This window comes from Etheostoma spectabile, chromosome 9 (assembly GCF_008692095.1).
Source record: "Etheostoma spectabile isolate EspeVRDwgs_2016 chromosome 9, UIUC_Espe_1.0, whole genome shotgun sequence".
Classification (NCBI taxonomy): domain Eukaryota; kingdom Metazoa; phylum Chordata; class Actinopteri; order Perciformes; family Percidae; genus Etheostoma; species Etheostoma spectabile.
The window spans coordinates 4,968,583-4,986,678 of NC_045741.1; the positions used below are offsets into that span (position 1 = coordinate 4,968,583).

At 40.9% G+C, this 18,096-nt stretch overlaps 1 long non-coding RNA gene across 1 annotated transcript; it reads right to left on the reverse strand.

The window, feature by feature from the left end:
• Nucleotides 1-1,828: 1,828 nt before the first annotated feature.
• On the reverse strand, nt 1,829-16,615 carry LOC116695768 (uncharacterized). The gene is made up of 3 exons (XR_004333548.1): nt 16,546-16,615; nt 14,097-14,102; nt 1,829-1,838 (listed from the first exon to the last, which is right to left on the reverse strand). It is a non-coding gene; the product is annotated as an uncharacterized LOC116695768 (long non-coding RNA).
• Nucleotides 16,616-18,096: the final 1,481 nt, after the last annotated feature.

An 18,096-nucleotide genomic window follows, 5' to 3' on the forward strand; every position in this document is an offset into this window, starting at 1 on the left:
TGTAATGATAGTGGATGGCTGCTAGCTGGTTGGGGCCTGAATGTGGATGTGTCCCCGGGGCTGTAATGATAGTGGATGGCTGCTAGCTGGTTGGGGCCTGAATGTGGATGTGTCCCCAGGGCTGTAATGACAGTGAATGGCTGCTAGCTGGCTGGGGCCTGACCGTGGATGTGTCCCCGGGGCTGTAATGACAGTGAATGGCTGCTAGCTGACTGGAGGCCGACTGTGGATGTGTCCCCGGGGTTGTTGTCAGCTCTCACCCCGACTGAAGCATGGCAGTGCCGGGAGACTGAGGCAGAAGACAGGGGTGTGCTAGTTAGCTAAATTACCATTAGATTAGTCGTCTATCTATACAATTAATGTTACTAATGAATGTGTGGGTCAGCTCAGAGTTGTTAACCGTGGTCAAAAAAACAGACTAAAAATAAATGAACGGTGTCTTAATCTTAACCACCAGAATTAGCTAACGTTATAGACCAAGCATTAACATTAGCAACAGCTACTTGTTAACCAGCACCTTTACAGTAGGCACCAAAGCAATTTCCACTTTGTTCCCCCTACAGGTTAGAAGAGGGATTGTCCATTACTGTTACCATTAGCATTATCTTATGTCTCATTTGAACTACAGATCCGTGCCATTCATCCTTTTACAGTTACCAAACCTCTGAAATGATTTTGGAAACATTGTTTTAGATAGATAGATAGATAGATAGATAGATAGATAAGATATAGATAGATAGTAGATAGATAGATATATAGATAATAGATAGATATTTATATCCCAAAAAATGGGAAATTACCGTGTTACAGCAGCAACGTACATTAGTCACACAACACAGAATATAAATATAATGAGAATACTAGGAAAAAATATACATACTACAGTATGCATTAAATAATAATAAATAATATAATAATAATAATATATTATAATAATAATAATAATAAATATATTAAAGGAATAAAATAAAGAATGAAAATAAACATATATATATATATATATAACACAAATATTTCAATATATACAGGATGGAAAACAAATGTGCAACTGCTTAATAATATGCTAAATGTATGCTAAAATGTAGTGGACCAATGTAAATTTTAAGATACAAAAGAATCTTTGGTGTTGGATCGATCGACATTGAAATCAATCATATCATAAATAAAATCTCTGTTGTTTTACTGTGTTAAAAAGTGGCATGTAATCTTTGACAAAACAATGCCATGTGGCAGAAAATAAAATGTATTAGGTTTACTGAGTATACCTCATAAAAAACATAACATGACATGACTCACTGATCTTTTCCATAACGCCAGAAAAGGATGTCATGGAGTTTAGAGTGCTAGGAATGGAAGGTAGACGCTAGTTTACTAAACAAGTGATTGTTATTGTGATTGCAAAGTAGCTAGAGACAATAAAATCTGCGAGTCGTCCAACATGTTTAAATGTAACCCAATGTTATCCTTTTTGTGTGACATGGGAGTGTGTCTTTGTGATTTTTTCCAGTAACATCATCACTATGCAGAATTCTGACAGCTCTCCTTAACAAATATTTAACCTCAAAGGCAACACCACCCCACATCCTTTAACACAACTGCAATCTTTGGCACATCTTTACACACACTCCAACGTTTCTTCATGCAGAATCCAACGCCACCGCTTCAACCAGCCCAACTTCGCTCTCTCTCACACACACACACACACTGACGCTCAAACAGGGCAGTGGCAGTGAGCAGGTGTGTGTTCAGTGGTGTAAGCAGCAGCAGCTCTTAACCAAAGGTAAGTGTCTGATAACACCGGAGCCATGATGGTTTACTGCCTTTATCACAAGCAGCACCTGTCTGGCCAACACATCCTTACACCTACCGACGGAAAAGATAGATTGACAAAGACTCCCAAAAACAAGATTGTACAAAATTATACTACTTTTGCCATCCAAGCAACACCTTTTTTAGGGACGCTCCTGCTTATTTCAGCAAGACAATGTTAAGCCACATTCTGCACGTGTACAGCATTGTAGCTTCGTGGAAAAAGAGTGTGGGACTAGCCTCAGACCTGTCTTCCTGAAAATGCGTGGCGCATTATGACGAGCAAAATACAACTACAGAGACCCGGACTGTTGCACCTGAAGTTGTACATCAAGCAAGAATGGAAACGAATTCCACCTACAAAGCCTCAACAATTAGTTTCCTCAGTTCCCAAATCCTTATCAAGTATTGTTAAAAGAGGTGACGTGATAACAAGCCCCTGTCCCAGCTTTTTTGTAACGAGTTGCAGCGGCAAACATTTAAAATTAGGTAATATTTGCAAAAAACAATCAAGTTTATCAGTTTGAACATTGAATATCTCTCTTTTTCTCTATTCATTTGAATATAGGTTAAAAAGATTTACAAACATTTATTCTGTTTTTATTTACATTTTACACAACGTCCCAATTGGGGTTTGTAGTATCTAAATGAACTACCAGTTTGCAGTTTGAAGGGGAGAGGGTGAAAGTGACGCAACAGATCTTGGGCTGTGTGGATGCGTCAAGCAGGGTTTGCTCTGCTTAGAAGAACTTTTGGCTCTACAAAAGACGTTTTAGCCAGTGCCAAAGGAAAATCTCAGCAAAATGTTTTTGACTTTCATCATCAACTTCTCATACTTCTCATCCACTGCCGCTATTTGTTGCAGCTAGGCTGGTTTTAACGGTAGTATTTAATCCCAGTTTTACCGTCTTGAGTCAGGCTGTACCAACTCTCCCGGTGGTTTTTAATACAGTACCTGCCCCCCCCCCCCAGCCTATTTGAGCCAGGAATAACATGGATTAAGGTGTGATGGAGTGTGAATAAAAGGCGGATTAGTGCAGTGTTAACGAGATCACTGACCGTGTACTGGACTACTGGGGTGAAGAGACTGAGCTTTATGGCAAAGCTTTCAACTCCCCTCTCTCTCTACCCCTTTCCTGTCTTAATCTGTCCTATCCAATAAGGCAATAAAACCCAAAAATAGCAAGCTGCTCTATTTTGCAGCACAGAATTTAAGTACTGTTATTGAAAGATTTGAGAAAAAATGTGCTGGTCAAAACGAAAAAGAATAGATTGTGGATCTGTTTCATTGAAGAAACTTTCTAAAAACCTAAAAAACAGATCCAAATGTGTCTGTCCGTCTTTTCTTCAATTCTGCTTTAGTGCTTTGACTGATAACAGATGTTGTGCCGAGTGTCTCTCACCTCGCCGTAGTTGTGTGGAGGCCGAAGGCTCTGATTTCACACTAAACCTTTTAACAAGGCTAAACACACAAAGCAGGTCCCTGTCATCTACACAGCAGCATATGGCCGCCCGGTTCCCACAGCCAGCTCCATGTAAACATCTCATAAGGAGCCCTCAGCCATAAAAGGAAGGGACAAAACGACACCACCCATCCCCACCCTCCTCCCCCCTCCTGGCAGACAGTGTCAATTAGGCCTTGTCTGAGATTGCTGCAGGTCCTCTGAACTTCAGGTAATCACTGCAAATTATATCCTGCGCAAGCTCAAGGGCTTTCTTGTGAACTCTGGAAGCTTTTGAAAAGGATGGATGAGGCTCCCTGCACCTGCATGCCTGAGAAGTCACATCTGTGACATGTGGATCAGATATTACGTGTTGAACTCTAATTATAGAACTTAGCTATGCACATGACAAAGAGAAGTACAAACAACAACTGAGAGGAAAAGAAATGTCTTTTTAAAAGCAGGTTTAGGTGTTATGAGGGTCAAAGGGTCAAAAGAGGGTGGTCTCTGAACCGTAAAGTGCCACTCTGCTGGGATCTCAGAGGAAAACACAGTAGAGCTCTTGATTGTCACAATTATTTTGTCAATATTGAAATCACGATTAACACGATTACTCATTGTCTTTTGGAAAAATGTTACATTTTTTAACTTAAAAAACTTTGAAACCCAAACAAATCAACAGTTGAACAGTTGTCAGTGCATATGTGAGTTCAGTGGTTCTGGCCTTTGGGAAGAAACTGTTCTTGAGGCTGTTAGTCCGTTATCCGGGGCCACAATTGTAATTGCGTTCAAATTTTGATTATTTGCACAGCCATAAAACGCAGCCCTGAATTGAGAGACCTGGCGTTCTGAGAGAGGGATTCTGGAGTTTGAAGCACCTGAATGGCTGGCAGGTATCTGTTTATCTCAGTCATTCTGGCACTTACTGCGCTGCCTTTGTGTTGTTCATCTGATGGCCCTTCAGCTGTGGCAGCAGATAGTGGTGGAAAGAACCACCACTTTCTCCGTGTGCCTATTTAATGCTACGGTGTGAGTGGTGAATGACACATTACATTCTTTGAAAAAGATGAAGATTTCTGTGGATAACACACAGGTGAACAAGAATGTCTTTGTGGATTGTATTAAAACTAGGGATCCTTTTTATTATTTAAGGGGATACTTTGTCAATATTAAACCAATTTGCATCATTAATAATGTTGGTATAGTATAAAACAGGGGCCTAGCACAAATTCTGTCCCCTTTAGAAGGCCTTTTCTATGGGCCCCACCAAGCATCCACAGCTATTCATTCTAGCCTCTTTTTGGGTCCTCCCCTGGGTACTCAGTCCCCTTTCCCCCCAGTCCGACGCCATGGGTATAAATGAACAATGGTTGACTTCCCTCCATCTTACCAGTGCCCACATCTACCTACTCATAGGCCAGCAAATAAACACACACACCAGACAGCTTGGGCTCAGGTATTTCTAGATAGAACGCCTTTTTCACTCATTCTTTTCTTGTAGCAAATGAAGGTGACAATAGCCAGAAATAAGCATGCATTCACACACACTCAAGCAGCCGTTCCCAACCGTTCCCTTCATTTTGAAAGCCAAAAAGTTGAGACCGAACTCTGGTGTTACGATTATGTCCTATCTCGCTGGCACGACAAAATATGCAGATATTACTAGGGAGAGGGAAAAATGGCACCTGTTTGCATAAATCCAGCAGCCCCTTTTGAAGTTTAATTTATTTATTTGATTAGGACAATGCACATAATGAACTTTCTGTAAATGCACCAGTGTTAGCCAACTTTTCAACTGTAGTCCTACCTAGGATGCAAGTCTTTTATGGTTGGAAAGAAACCAAAGCACCCGGAGGAAACCCACGCAAACACGGGGAGACATACAACCTCCACACAGAAAGTCCAAAACGAGCTGGATTTGACCAAGAACCTTCTGCTGTGAGGCAGAAGTCCTAACCACTTAGCCAACCGTGCTGCGTAAAATGAGACTGACGATTGACATTTGGGGCGGAAAACAGTGAGGCAGTGGCCCTCCAAGGTGATCTCATCCACAGACCTCTTTGATTACTTTGATTACAGCTATTGCTCAGGAAGCCCGTAGTTGGTGTCCGGGCTGAAGAAGTGTTTTAATGTCTTCATTGACGATGTAGTGCAAGAAATAACCAAAAAACTGTCTCTCATCTGTTATTAAATCCTTAAATCCTCATGCTTACAGGTGCCTGTACGACTCTCGATTATGAATGGTGCGCAAAGAGTAGTCTACGCATATGAAACGATATAATTTGCTCGTGGACATGTTTCGTTGCGCTTATTATTGCGATATACTTGCCAGCGTGTTTTAAGGTGGTGTGAGATCCCGTACGGAAACAAGCCCTGAACTACCCAGGAGTTTATGGAACGCTGACTGTTCCTCAGTCCCCTCCGTCTCTTTACTTTCGTCTCTCTTCGTGAAATGAAGCTGCCTCGTTGGAAAGGTTTGAATATAAGATTGAACAAAACACCATTTGGAAATATAAAGTCTATTTGAGCTCATCGAGGCGTCAAAGTACACAACGAACTCACACAAACAGGCCGTTAACCCTGCGGTGACTTCCATGGTAGCCAGATTTAAAGGATTGCCTATCGGTGTATGGCTCCAGCATTATGGAGGAAGTGGCCTCCCGAGGTGTAGTCCTAACGTAAATGGATAGGATGTAGGCTGTCCATTTCTTTCCCAAACGCCATAAGCTAATTTAGACTTTCCCCGACAATACAAATATTCTATTTCGTCAACGGTACTGAAAATGCACCATGACTTAAAAAGAACTTTAAATATAGTTTGCAATTTGAAAATACTCAACTAAAGAAAAAAAACACATATAAATACTTAGCCACAGTACTTGGAAAGTAGTTACTGTACTTTCGATCTCTGAACTGTCTGCTGTCATGCAACAGCACCGCAGCAACATGTTGAAGCCTAATAAAGACTTCCTGACCTGAAGAATTCCAGTCAGTCTAAACACGTTAGTTTGCCCGGGCAAAGATTCGCATCGGCCTTCATTTTGCTTTCTTTTCTTTTTTCTTTCTTTTTGACTTTGCACAACATCCTCGTTGGGAGGTAAAACTGGGATGCGGGAGAGGCTTCACTCTCACAACCATCACTAACAACCAAGCAACAAGTGTGTGCTTGACTGCATATTTGTGGAGGTGGGAATGTTTGCCTTGCCCACACAAATATTTTAGGTACAGTAGTGACAGCCCACACTGGATTAATTTCACAGAGTAAGGATGTTGTATGGACAGGCCTGTTGTAACACCATAAAAGATGTCAGTTTTCTCTTTCACTGGAAATATAAATTTTTGCGTGCACTCATTCTGAGGAATCTCTCTTTATTGCTTTTTTTTTGCTCTTATCAACAGAAATGAGGGGGACACTGTGAACGCCAGTTGCAGTTTGTTTGTATGTGTTTAGATGATAGAAAACGAGGGCTAACCTAATTATGATTCATGGACATGGACTGTCGGCTCATGCTGCATTCAGGTGACAGCACAGAGGGGAAAACTGTTATTGTCTCGGAGCAACAGCCTGTACACGTCTGCGTTTAGTGGTAAATGATTGAGGTGTCCTTTCAAGGCGAAACACACCATTGTTTCACAAACAATCCACAATCTGACGCAGGAAGTGACACACAGGACACAAATACAATGAGCAGGCGGCTGCAGGTTGGCGACAACAGAACGGCGGCTCCACGGACAGTGGGAAAATGTTCCTGTGAGCATCCCGAGCACACACAAATACAAAACACAGACAATACACATGTGGAAGGGACTCGCAAGCAAGCACACAGACCAGATACTGTACAAAAGACATCACACAGTAAAATTCCCAAAAATGTGAAGTTTGGCTTTTTATGATATGGGCTGACAAGAAACATATATTGTAGGCTAATTAGAAAAGTACTCTACAAGGAATCAATGCGAAAATAACTGCAGTGATAAATCATGAGACTTTTTTACGGACTCATGGTCCAATTAAATGACAGCCAATACATACAGCACTTAATACATAAATAAGCTCAAGGCTAACACATTACTTAACATGAAGTAAAAAAGATCTTTATCACTCGAAACAGGGTGAACAGCACTTACCTATAACTGCACTATGTAAGTTTGCTAGACCGGGTAGCGGATCTGTAGTTCCAATGAGACATAATGGGACAATTCCGCTTCCAACCTGTAGGGGGACCAAAGCGGAAAAGTTCTCTAATGTTGCTTTAACCCTGGGGGCCCTGAGGCCATTTTTACAGTTTAATTTCCATCTGGATTTAATTTATAAAAAGCTTGTAAAACATCAACCCTGTTTCTACAGTCAAGATATGAACATCATTTTTTTTTAGGACAACTGGGTTATTGGAATATTTGGGTTGCAGTGAGGTCACTTGCATGTTAAAATGGTTGTAGGGCCTTAAAGATGAATAAATAAATAAATGAATCTTCCAGATATGATTGATATCACAGACATTTAAGTAAAACCTAGCCATTTTCCATTCTAAACCACTTCTCATATGTTTTGGGAGTCACACTGTGAAGAAATAATCATTATAACTTATACAGTTGACAAAAATACATGCATTTCTTCTCCAAAAATCAAGACGTTTTGCTCTCATGACATTTACTTATGCCAATATAAACATAATAATGTCACATTTATTGATATCACACCATATCAATGTTATACAAGCAATAAGTGCTAATAGTGCACCATTTGGCCTTCCATAGAGTATATAGCATTTTTGTCCCCTCGGCCTCCCATACAAGAGAGGTGACTTTATCTCCCATATATGGGCATGTACTTCCTGGAAACAATAGACAGGACAGACAGGGCAGAGATGGAGAGGCAAGCCAGCGGCAGAAATGAACCAAAACGCAATGATTATGTATATCAAGTGGCTCAATCTTTGATATAACGTATGTATTTAAAGCCCAAAGAGGCTGAAGTTCCAGGCTGATAGAATTCCCCTGTAGAGGCTAAAAAAGACAGGGAAAAGACCGCTGTAAACACGAAAACGTCAGATTTAACAAAACCAAAAGTGAGTAAATCACTTGTATGTTCAAAAGTATTAAACTATGAATCGGAGGTACTTTTTTACTCGTGGGCGAGTGTCTTGGGCTCAGAGGGTTAACATTTTTATCAAGTTCTTAGAAATATAAGTGTTAAGAAACTAAGTATTTGCATTTCTTCTCGGCTTGTTTTTGTAAAAAGATGAATGGTTTTGTTCCATAATGTCCATATTTCAGAAAAATGCACACCATCAGGCAATATCAATGTTCTATATTTTGATGGACCTATAAACCCAAATGCTTTGCAATTTTATACTTTTAGCTACAAAACACTGTGGCAAAAAATACATTTGAATAGATTTTGGGTCATTTTAAAGATGTTTTCAACCCTGGTCATGGCCAGACACTACATGATATTTGACTGGTTAAAAATTCTTAATGTTTTTTTTAATGTTAAAGTAAATCAGGGTTTCTGCAGGTTTCATTTTTTTTCTGCCACATGGCATTGTTTTGTCATTGATTCATGCCACTTTGCAACACAAAACAGAGACCTTATTTATTGATATTGATAATTCAATATCGAAATCAAACATTGCACCTTAAATAATGTTTTTAAAATCTTTCAGGTGTTCATTAACTCGTTGGAATGAGCATAAGAATAATGTAATGTAACAGTAAGGGACAATTCCTCTTCTAACCTGTAGGGGGAACGAGAGGAAAGGGCTTTGGTGCTACTGTAAAGGTGCTGGTTGACAAGTACTAATGCTAATGTAATTCTTCGTGGGTAACATAACAGTACGACATCGTTCACAGGCTCAGTTATTTTAGTATGATTGTTTTGACCACGATACACTCTGAGCTGACCCACACATTCATCAGTAACATTACCTGTATAGATAGACGACTATCTAATGGTAATTTAGCTAGCTAGCACACACCCTGTCTTCTCTGCCTCAGTCTACCGGCGCGGCCATGCTTCAGTCGGGTGAGACTGACAACAGCCCCGGGGACACATCTACAGTCGGCCCTCCAGTCAGCTACAGCCATTCACTGTCATTACAGCCCTGGGGACACATCCACGGTCAGGCCCCAGCCAGCTAGCAGCCATTCACTGTCATTACAGCCCCGAGAACATCCACAGTCAGCCCCCAGCCAGCAGCTAGCAGCCATCCACTATCATTACAGCCCCAGAGACACATCCACAGTCAGGCCACGGCCAGCTAGCACCATCCCTATCATTACCAGCCCCGGAGACACATCCACAGTCAGGCCACGGCCAGCTAGCAGCATCCACTATCATTACGCCCGGAGACACATCCACAGTCCGCCCAGCCGCTAGCAGCATCCACTATCATTATAGCCCCGGAGACACATCCCAGTCAGGCCCCAGCCAGCTAGCAGCCCATCCACTGTCATTACAGACTTTGGAATGACTTGCCTCTTCATGTCAGACTGGCCCTTAGCCTTCCGTTTTTTTTAAATCGCAACTAAAAAGCATTTTTATTCCCTGGCTTTTAATCCAGCATGAGAACTGTATGTTGTATTTGTCTGGTGTTGTATTCTGTCTATTTATTGTTTCATGTCAATGTACAGCACTTTGGTCAACCTGGTTATTGTTAAATGTGCTTTAGAAATACGTTTGATTGATTGATTGATTGATTACAGCCCGGGACTCATCATCCACAGTCAGCCCCCACCCAGCAGCTAGCAGGCCATTCACTATCATTACAGCCCCGGGGACACATCCACAGTCAGCCCCCAGCCAGCTAGCAGCATCCACTACCATTACACACCCTGGCCGGGGGACACATACACAGTCAGCCCCCACCCAGCAGCTAGCAGCCATTCACATGCATTACAGCCCCGGGGACACATCCACAGTCAGCCCCCAGCCGCTAGCAGCATCCACTACCATTACAGCCCTGGCCGGGGGACACATACACAGTCAGCCCCCACCCAGCAGCTAGCAGCCATTCCACTATCATTACAGCCCCGGGACACATCCACAGTCAGCCCCAGCCAGCACTACAGCCATTCTGGGCTAGTGGCCCAAGATTCCAACCCCTTCTATACCCACCTGACTACAGGAGACTCACTCAACTTTCCGGAGTAGGCCTATGTATAGTTGTGGAGCCAGCTAGCAACCATCCACTATCATTACAGCCCCGGGGACACATCCACAGTCAGGCTATGCAGTGACATTCTCTACACATTCTGCTGTGGTCCTGCATTTATTCATTTAGTTTTTTAACAGACTGGTTGTAGTTTGTGTCTTGTCACTGTGCTTGCATTAAACCATTCCGGCAAATCTCAGGTTCAATCCACTCTAACCTGCAGTCTGAATGTAGCCTGAAATGAAACCTGTGGATCAGCCCACTATCATTGCATTCTAAGGAATGTTTCCGTAGGCTGTAAAAGAGAAATATGTGTTTGGGGGTGTGACTTAAACAAGCACGGCAATAGGAAGATTAAAGTTGTGGATAATGCATCATTTGGGATGCCTGTTCCAACAGTTCACTCTTAAGGTGGAAATAAGATTATGTGTGTGTGTGAGTGTGTTTATTTGTTCCATGGTATGTGCAGAGGTGGAGAGTGGGCTTCCAGCCTGTCAGCAAGCTGTCAGGTGATCAAACAGTGTTTCCTCAGAAGGTGTGAGCCTTGAAAGCAGAGGAGCGAGGCGGTGCACATTGAGGTCAACCAGGGATTTTACTTCTTTGACCCTGTCTACCTGCACGACATCTCATTACTCAGAATCCTGACTGGGCTTAGCGTCATCAATTTATAACACTCCAACTGGCAGAAAACATTAAGTGTAGGACATAACTTCAGAGAATACTGCCTGCTTGAGTCAGTATTCACAAAGAAAGTTATTAAGCATTTAAATCTAACATCTTGGGCGTTACACAACACTCTGATGTTACTACTCCCGGCTGTGCCACCTGTACGAACCATCTAAAGTTTGTCCAAACACTACGGCTAAGTACCGAGTTCAATACTTTTGAGGCACCAACTGAATTGCCTCTCGAGTATTAAAAATTGAAAAATGCCTTGTCATTCAGTACCCAATTTCAATACCTAAGGAGTAGATCTCATCAGCGTCAGTGAGCCAATAAGCACAAAGCATGCTTCTACCGAGATCTAATGACGTTTGTGATTGGCTGTCTCACGTTACACGTCGTAGAGACACACAGGAAAAACTCTACGTTACACAGAGTCCACATAGTAAAAGCTGAAAAATATCCAAAAAGATTTGTGCAGTAGTGTGCATGTTGTAATTTCTTTTTGTTTTATGAAATTGGTATAGAAAAAAGTATCGTTTAGGAACCGGTATCGAAGTCCTGGTATTTGTGACAGTCCCCGAAAACAAATACAACAAAAACCCGCCGAGTACACAACGGAAGTGGTCCAGGCCTCTAGGGGGGCACTAAGTGGAGTAGCTGGATTTTCAACCCCACGGGGAGAGAGCGTCCTGCCTTTTTATTACCACGAGGTTTTTAAACACGTCTCTGCTGATTATCCCTTGGGACTTGAGCCAATGAACACCCCCACAAGACGAGAGAAAACACATCTCAACCATATACTTAATATATACGGTCTATGATCTCCAGTGATGGGAATAACAACGTTATAAATAACGGCATTACAGTTTTCAGTAACAAGTAATCTAATTGCTTATTCTTCCCATCTTAATAATGCTGTGACCATTACTGCCAAAATCAAAAGTACCAAAACATCTATTGTGTTATTTGTATTGATCCACTAGAGTTTAGATGTGTGTACAGTTTCTGTAAATAATGTGTTGTATGACGTGTCCTTTTCATTATAATATTCAGTTTTATCAGAAATAATTGAACATGTATTGTAAGTTCCGTTAAAGAGGGGCGGAGGTGGGGTCACATTTGAGCATTTAACAATTTACTTTAAAGTAATGCATTAGTTACTTTCTGAAGTAACTAGTTACTTTTATAATTTGTAACTGAGTATCAAATTTAGTTACTTTTCGGAAGAAGTAACTAGTAACTGTAACTAATTACTTTTTAAAGTAACTTGCCCCCCTATCTGAGATAGAACGTGTCCCGTCTCTCTCTCTCTCTCTCTCTCTCTCTCTCTCTCTCTCTCTCCCTCTCTCTCTCTCAACCAGCAGCCCAGTAAGCCTGGGAAGTATTTTCAAATCGGGACAATTCTTCACGTGACCATTTACTTTCAATGTCAATTTTCAATTTCAATGCAAGCAGGAAGTAGTGTGCCCATTAACCGCAAGCCTTCCCTAAACCTAACCAAGTGTGTTAGACCTTAACCATAGTTTTTTTATCATAACCAGGATCTGAACCTAATTATTAACATTAACCATACTGTAGTTGCTGTTTACAATGAAAAGACGGTAAAGTGTAGTAAATGTAGTGAAATAGAAAAAGAGTAGTCAGACATTTGAGCATACTCATTCTCCGTAGATATACACTTGCATGCATGTGACATTTTCCTGTAAAGCATGAACAGAAATGAACATGGTAGTTGTGTTTTGGGAAATTTTTTGCAGAGAAAACCCATGTTTATAATATAGGATTGTTAAAACCCCAAAATATAACGGCCTATATTAACAGCTGTAATGATTAGCTGATTAAACACTTAGACTGACAGTTTTGATCATTTCCAGTTTCAAATGTGAGGATTTTTCTGCATTGAATACTTTTACTTTTAAATGTTAAGTACATTTTTTTGATGGTACTTACATACTTTTACTTAAGTAAAGGATCTGAATACTCCCTCCAGCACTGAGTAAGAAGTAATGATACTAATGTGGACAAAAATCAGATGTATCGTTGAGTTCTGGCCTGTTTCCAGCACTGTGCGGGATGAGAACATGCTCACATTATTATTTAAAGCTGCTCTCTGTTTGTTCTCCTAGTTAAAATGTTATGTAACATGTTAGTGTGATGCTCTCCAGTGGCCGACAGTCAGGCCCGTGGCTCAGAGCAGACCGCCTTCTCATGTTTGACATTACTCGCGATAACTGGAGCTTTGTTTTCAGACGCTGATCCACGTCAGAGTGTGACGAGCCTGATAACGTACCTGACACAACCCTTAGGACTCTGGCTTCCAGCCTCTGTTTGACCCAGACGCTCACCCCACCCTGTGATGAGCAACAGTGATCTGTCAGAGGGATGGCTGCTGCTTTGGGAATTAAGCATCCCTGCTGGGAACTTGGAAGTGAATCAGTAACTCTCTCCACTCCCTAAACAACTTCACATGCCCCTGAGCAAGGCACTGACTGTGTGAATTTCTATTATCCTCCCTCCCGCCCATCCCCCTCCACCCCTTGAAACTACCCCCTCCCGAGCTGCTCCTGTAAGCGAGAATGCATTTCCATTCAGGTTGCTGGGTTATACAAGGATCGGAAAACTAAGACAATTGCCCATTCTGAAAAACTGATCCTCCAATGTGCGGTATTGTAGTAGAAAGACCACACAGGCAAGCCGCAACAGGACTGTCTAAAGTTTACTCTTTTGTCAGATAAGAGCTCTACTCAATTGTGTTTGCATTCTTCAGGACGGGACTTGTAAACGTTTCTATGGCAGCTCACTGAGCCCTCGGCCTGTTTGTGTGCCGTTGCACTCAACATTGTGTGCAGGAGCTGTGGTTGAAGATGAAAGCGATTGTGTTTTTTAGGCATATCCCTTCTTGTAAACACACTACTCCCGTTAGGCTCATGCCAGCAGATATTCTGTAATATTATATAATATAATATAATAGTGTAACAAAGGGTAGTCAAAGACACTCTTATTTCACTAGGGCTGACACATTGACTGAAACCTGTGGAGTTCATTAGTTTGTTTTATTTCTGTCCTTCCAGCAATAAAAATTCAGATATCAGTTGACTAGATTTTGGTGGTAGTCTGTGGTTTCCAGATAAGTGATTAAATGAATTTTGTGTCATGCAGCAGTGTGAGTTGAAGTTCACGTGGGGAAGTCTGACATCTGCAACTCTGAAATCATCGGATAAAGTAAATTTATATTTTGTTTGGTCAGACAATCAGAGTGGGACAATTTCTTTTTTTTAAACATAGAAGCTGATTAAGCCAAAATGTAGTATGTTGCATTCCTCTTTTTATTGTTATATTTACTGTTTTTTCAAAGGATAAATGCAAAGAAAAGCTAAATCTTCAGTATGCCGGATGTCGTTCTGATTTGGAATCTCCAGGCTGCATCAGACCAGTCTACCTCACGTACTGCGTCCCACAATGCAAAGAGCCAGAACGCTCACAACAACTGTCGCTACTGCTGGAAACCGGCCACGCCTGGCCTGGCATACTGCAAAATAAGAATTGAGGCGGTTTCAGATACAGCCCAGTTTCTGCATGGCTGAAAGCCCACATGGTAACATCCCATTAGAGGTTAAAATCTTTGGGAATGTCAGGATAGGATTCCAATTCTTCAGGTCATGATTCAATTCAGAATTGATTTGCGATTCAAAACTGATTTCTTGCTCAATAAATAGAAAAAGGAGGGCACTATTTCCAGGCCCATCTCTTTCTCTGGAGATTTAATATAACAGCATTAGAAAACATTAAAAACTTACACTTAACTGTCATGTTGTTGTATTAAAAGACCTGATAACTGGTTCTTACTGTGCGTATGAGTTTTGTGGTAGGATGACCTTTTTATTTGCACATGTATCTCAGATTGGATGTTTAATTCAGCTATGCCTAAAGCAAGATCCTGCTCAGCTTTGACCTCTCAATCCGAGTTCTGAAATTAATCCCTTCATATGTGGACGCTGTATATTTAGAAAAGGTAGATGAGGTTTGAGCGGAATGGATCAGTGCTAAATGAAGTGATCAGATAAACTAAACGGAGCAATAAAAAGTGAGAGGGAGTTAGTGATCATTGACTTCTCTGGAGCAGGTAGGCACACGTTGGGCCGTCCTACCCTGCAGAGCTGACTCAGGACTTCTAACAATGACAGAGCGAGTCTGAATATTTTATGTCCACTCAGATTGTTAAATACAGTCATCAGAGGCACAATTACTTTAATCAGCAGGAGTGATTAATGTGCAGGTATTTGCAATAGATGGAATCTCTGCATAGACAGACCTGAGCTTGTAAAGTAGTGCAGGACACATGTAGAAAAGATAGTAGACAGTAGAATATATTCTAATAATACTTCTGAACTGTAAACCGTTCATCTATTCTAACTATATAAAGACAGAAAACTATGGCTGCATGACACAAGTAACTGGAAGTCCTCTGTGGGCACATATACAGTCTGGATCCTTCTTTCTACTTTATTATGAATTAACCTTATATATTTAAAAAAAATGACTTTTCATACCCTTGGAGTAACCTCTTTCTGAAGTGGTGCCATGCTGGTAAACAGCAGCATCATATCTACACTGCGGAACATATCAGATCAGGGTGTGTAGACTTTAGCAGGGCTCTTGTTTAGTCTTTGCTCCGCATTAGAGGCCCCAGCAATGTGAGATGGGACTTTATCTCCGGCTGAATTTCTTAATCCTTTAAAGATTCAACTGCAGAATATGATATGGTGTTTTTGTTGTTGTACTCATCCATCTCCAAACCAAAAGTCAACCTGTACACTTGATCTACGCATACCTGACTATACAGTGTGATGCATTGGCACAGTATTTGATGCAGCCATTCAGAGGATGAAACCTACTGACTTTAGCCCCGCCCACTGGACAATACACCCACTACCATCTGGCTTTTGTCTTTAGTGGGAAAACAATAGGCATTCACACCCGGGACAAATGACTCTGCAGTACTTACAGCTATTTATCGGCTCTAGCTCCGATTGGTAGTGCTGAAAACATGACACCCAGTTGGACGCGCTTATTTTTGCCCCTTTTCTGGTGTGCTGCTAACGCCTCCGTCAGTAATTACTTTGCAGTTTCAGGCACAAATTCCGTCCATGTAAATGTAAATGTGCTGTATTTATATAGCGCTTTTCCAGTCTCAACAACTGCTCAAAGCGCTTTTACATCTACAGGAAACATTCACCATTTACACACATTCATACACTGTGGCCGGGGCTGCCATACAAGGTGCCACCTGCTCATCAGATAAACATTCATACACATTCACACTCCAATGCGCAGCACCGGGGGCAACTTGGGGTTCAGTGTCTTGCCCAAGGACACTTCGACAATGACTGCAGGGGCGGGGATCGAACCACCAACCTTCCGATTGGTACGCAACCGCTCTACCACTGAGCCACAGCCGCCCCAACATGTCTGACATTGTTCCAAATTAACCGGCACCGAGTTCGAAAGAGAGACTGAATAAGTAACAGATATTTTAAAAATAAGTAACCATCGTTACATTGCCACTGGCCTCCATGTTGCTTCCACTGTTTATAAACCCTGTTTTCCGACGCGTTTGTGACATCAAACGTGACACACCAGGAAGAAAAACAGAAAAGCCTACTCGTCTACTGGCAATAGGAAAGCAGTCTACCACCTTCTTTTGGTGTGTTTTCCCGCATTAAAAAACCTTCCATTTACATACTGATTTTGGTGAAAATTGGTATTTGGTAATTCTTCCAACAGCATCACTAAAAAAATACCTCGACAACCATTGACGTTAGCATTTAGCTTCAGCCTCACAGAGCTGCTAGCATGGCTGCAGACAGTTGGTCTTGTTTAAGCTACGTTCACACTTGTTGATGAATTTAATATCAATTAATCTTTTCTCCTTCCTCTTAAGTTTTCAACTACTCTCAGCTGCTGTTTTTAGCCATGCTAGCGGTGATACTCTGGGGACGGCCATTTCAGTCAGTTGCTTAGTTGGTCCAATACTTTGGTCATTGTAATATCTCACCAACATCAAGATGGAGTCCTATGTCCTTCTAGACATTCATGGTTTCCCGTAGGGCCGAACGATTAGTTGTTTTCAAATCCCAATTTGAAAGAAAGCAATTAATAAAAATGTGAATATTTAGTTGAATGTTTGGTGTAATATTTGCTTTAACATTTTCTGTTTTTTTAAAGGGTAAATGCTGGAATTATGTTACAGAAGATGCTCTATTTTCAGTTATTTGTTGTTACTTTATTTAACGTAGACGCTGCTGAACTGAGGTATAGCAGAAATTTCGGTTTACAGAAAAGTACTGATATTTTTTATTGGAATTGTTTTTTTATTATAACTTTAGCTTTTGTGATAAATGTTCTGTTTGACTCTTCCATGCCTATTAACAGAAAAACACTTATTGCTGGCAATTTCTATCCATGGTCTCATCCTAAGAAGAATATGAGAATACAGATCACTTTTGATGGTCTTCATGTTATATTGGTCCATGACATGATTTATCTCATACACAGAGAATATTAAACAACAGCTATACTTTTTTATTTTTTTATTGCAAATTTTTAAGATTTTAGATTCAACTTTATTGTCATTACACAGGTACAGGGCAACGAAATGCAGTTTGGGTCTAACCAGAAGTGCAATAGCAGTAAGTGCAGGATATACAATGGTTCCATAAGTGTAGGACATGGATATGTACTGAATAAATATAGAAATGAATACTATTATAAACATAATTTTACAGATGGGTTTGTCCTATGAATACAAAATATAGATAACAAGTATTGTGAGCAAGATTTACAGCTAGAAATGTACTGAATATAATATACAGGTGGATATTACTATAAGTAGAAATTTTTACAGATGTGCAAATAACATAATATAATACTAATGGTTTACAGAGTTTACAGGTGAGTATGTACTATGAATGTATATATACAGGCGGCTATTATTATAGACAGAATTTTTACAGATAGATATAATA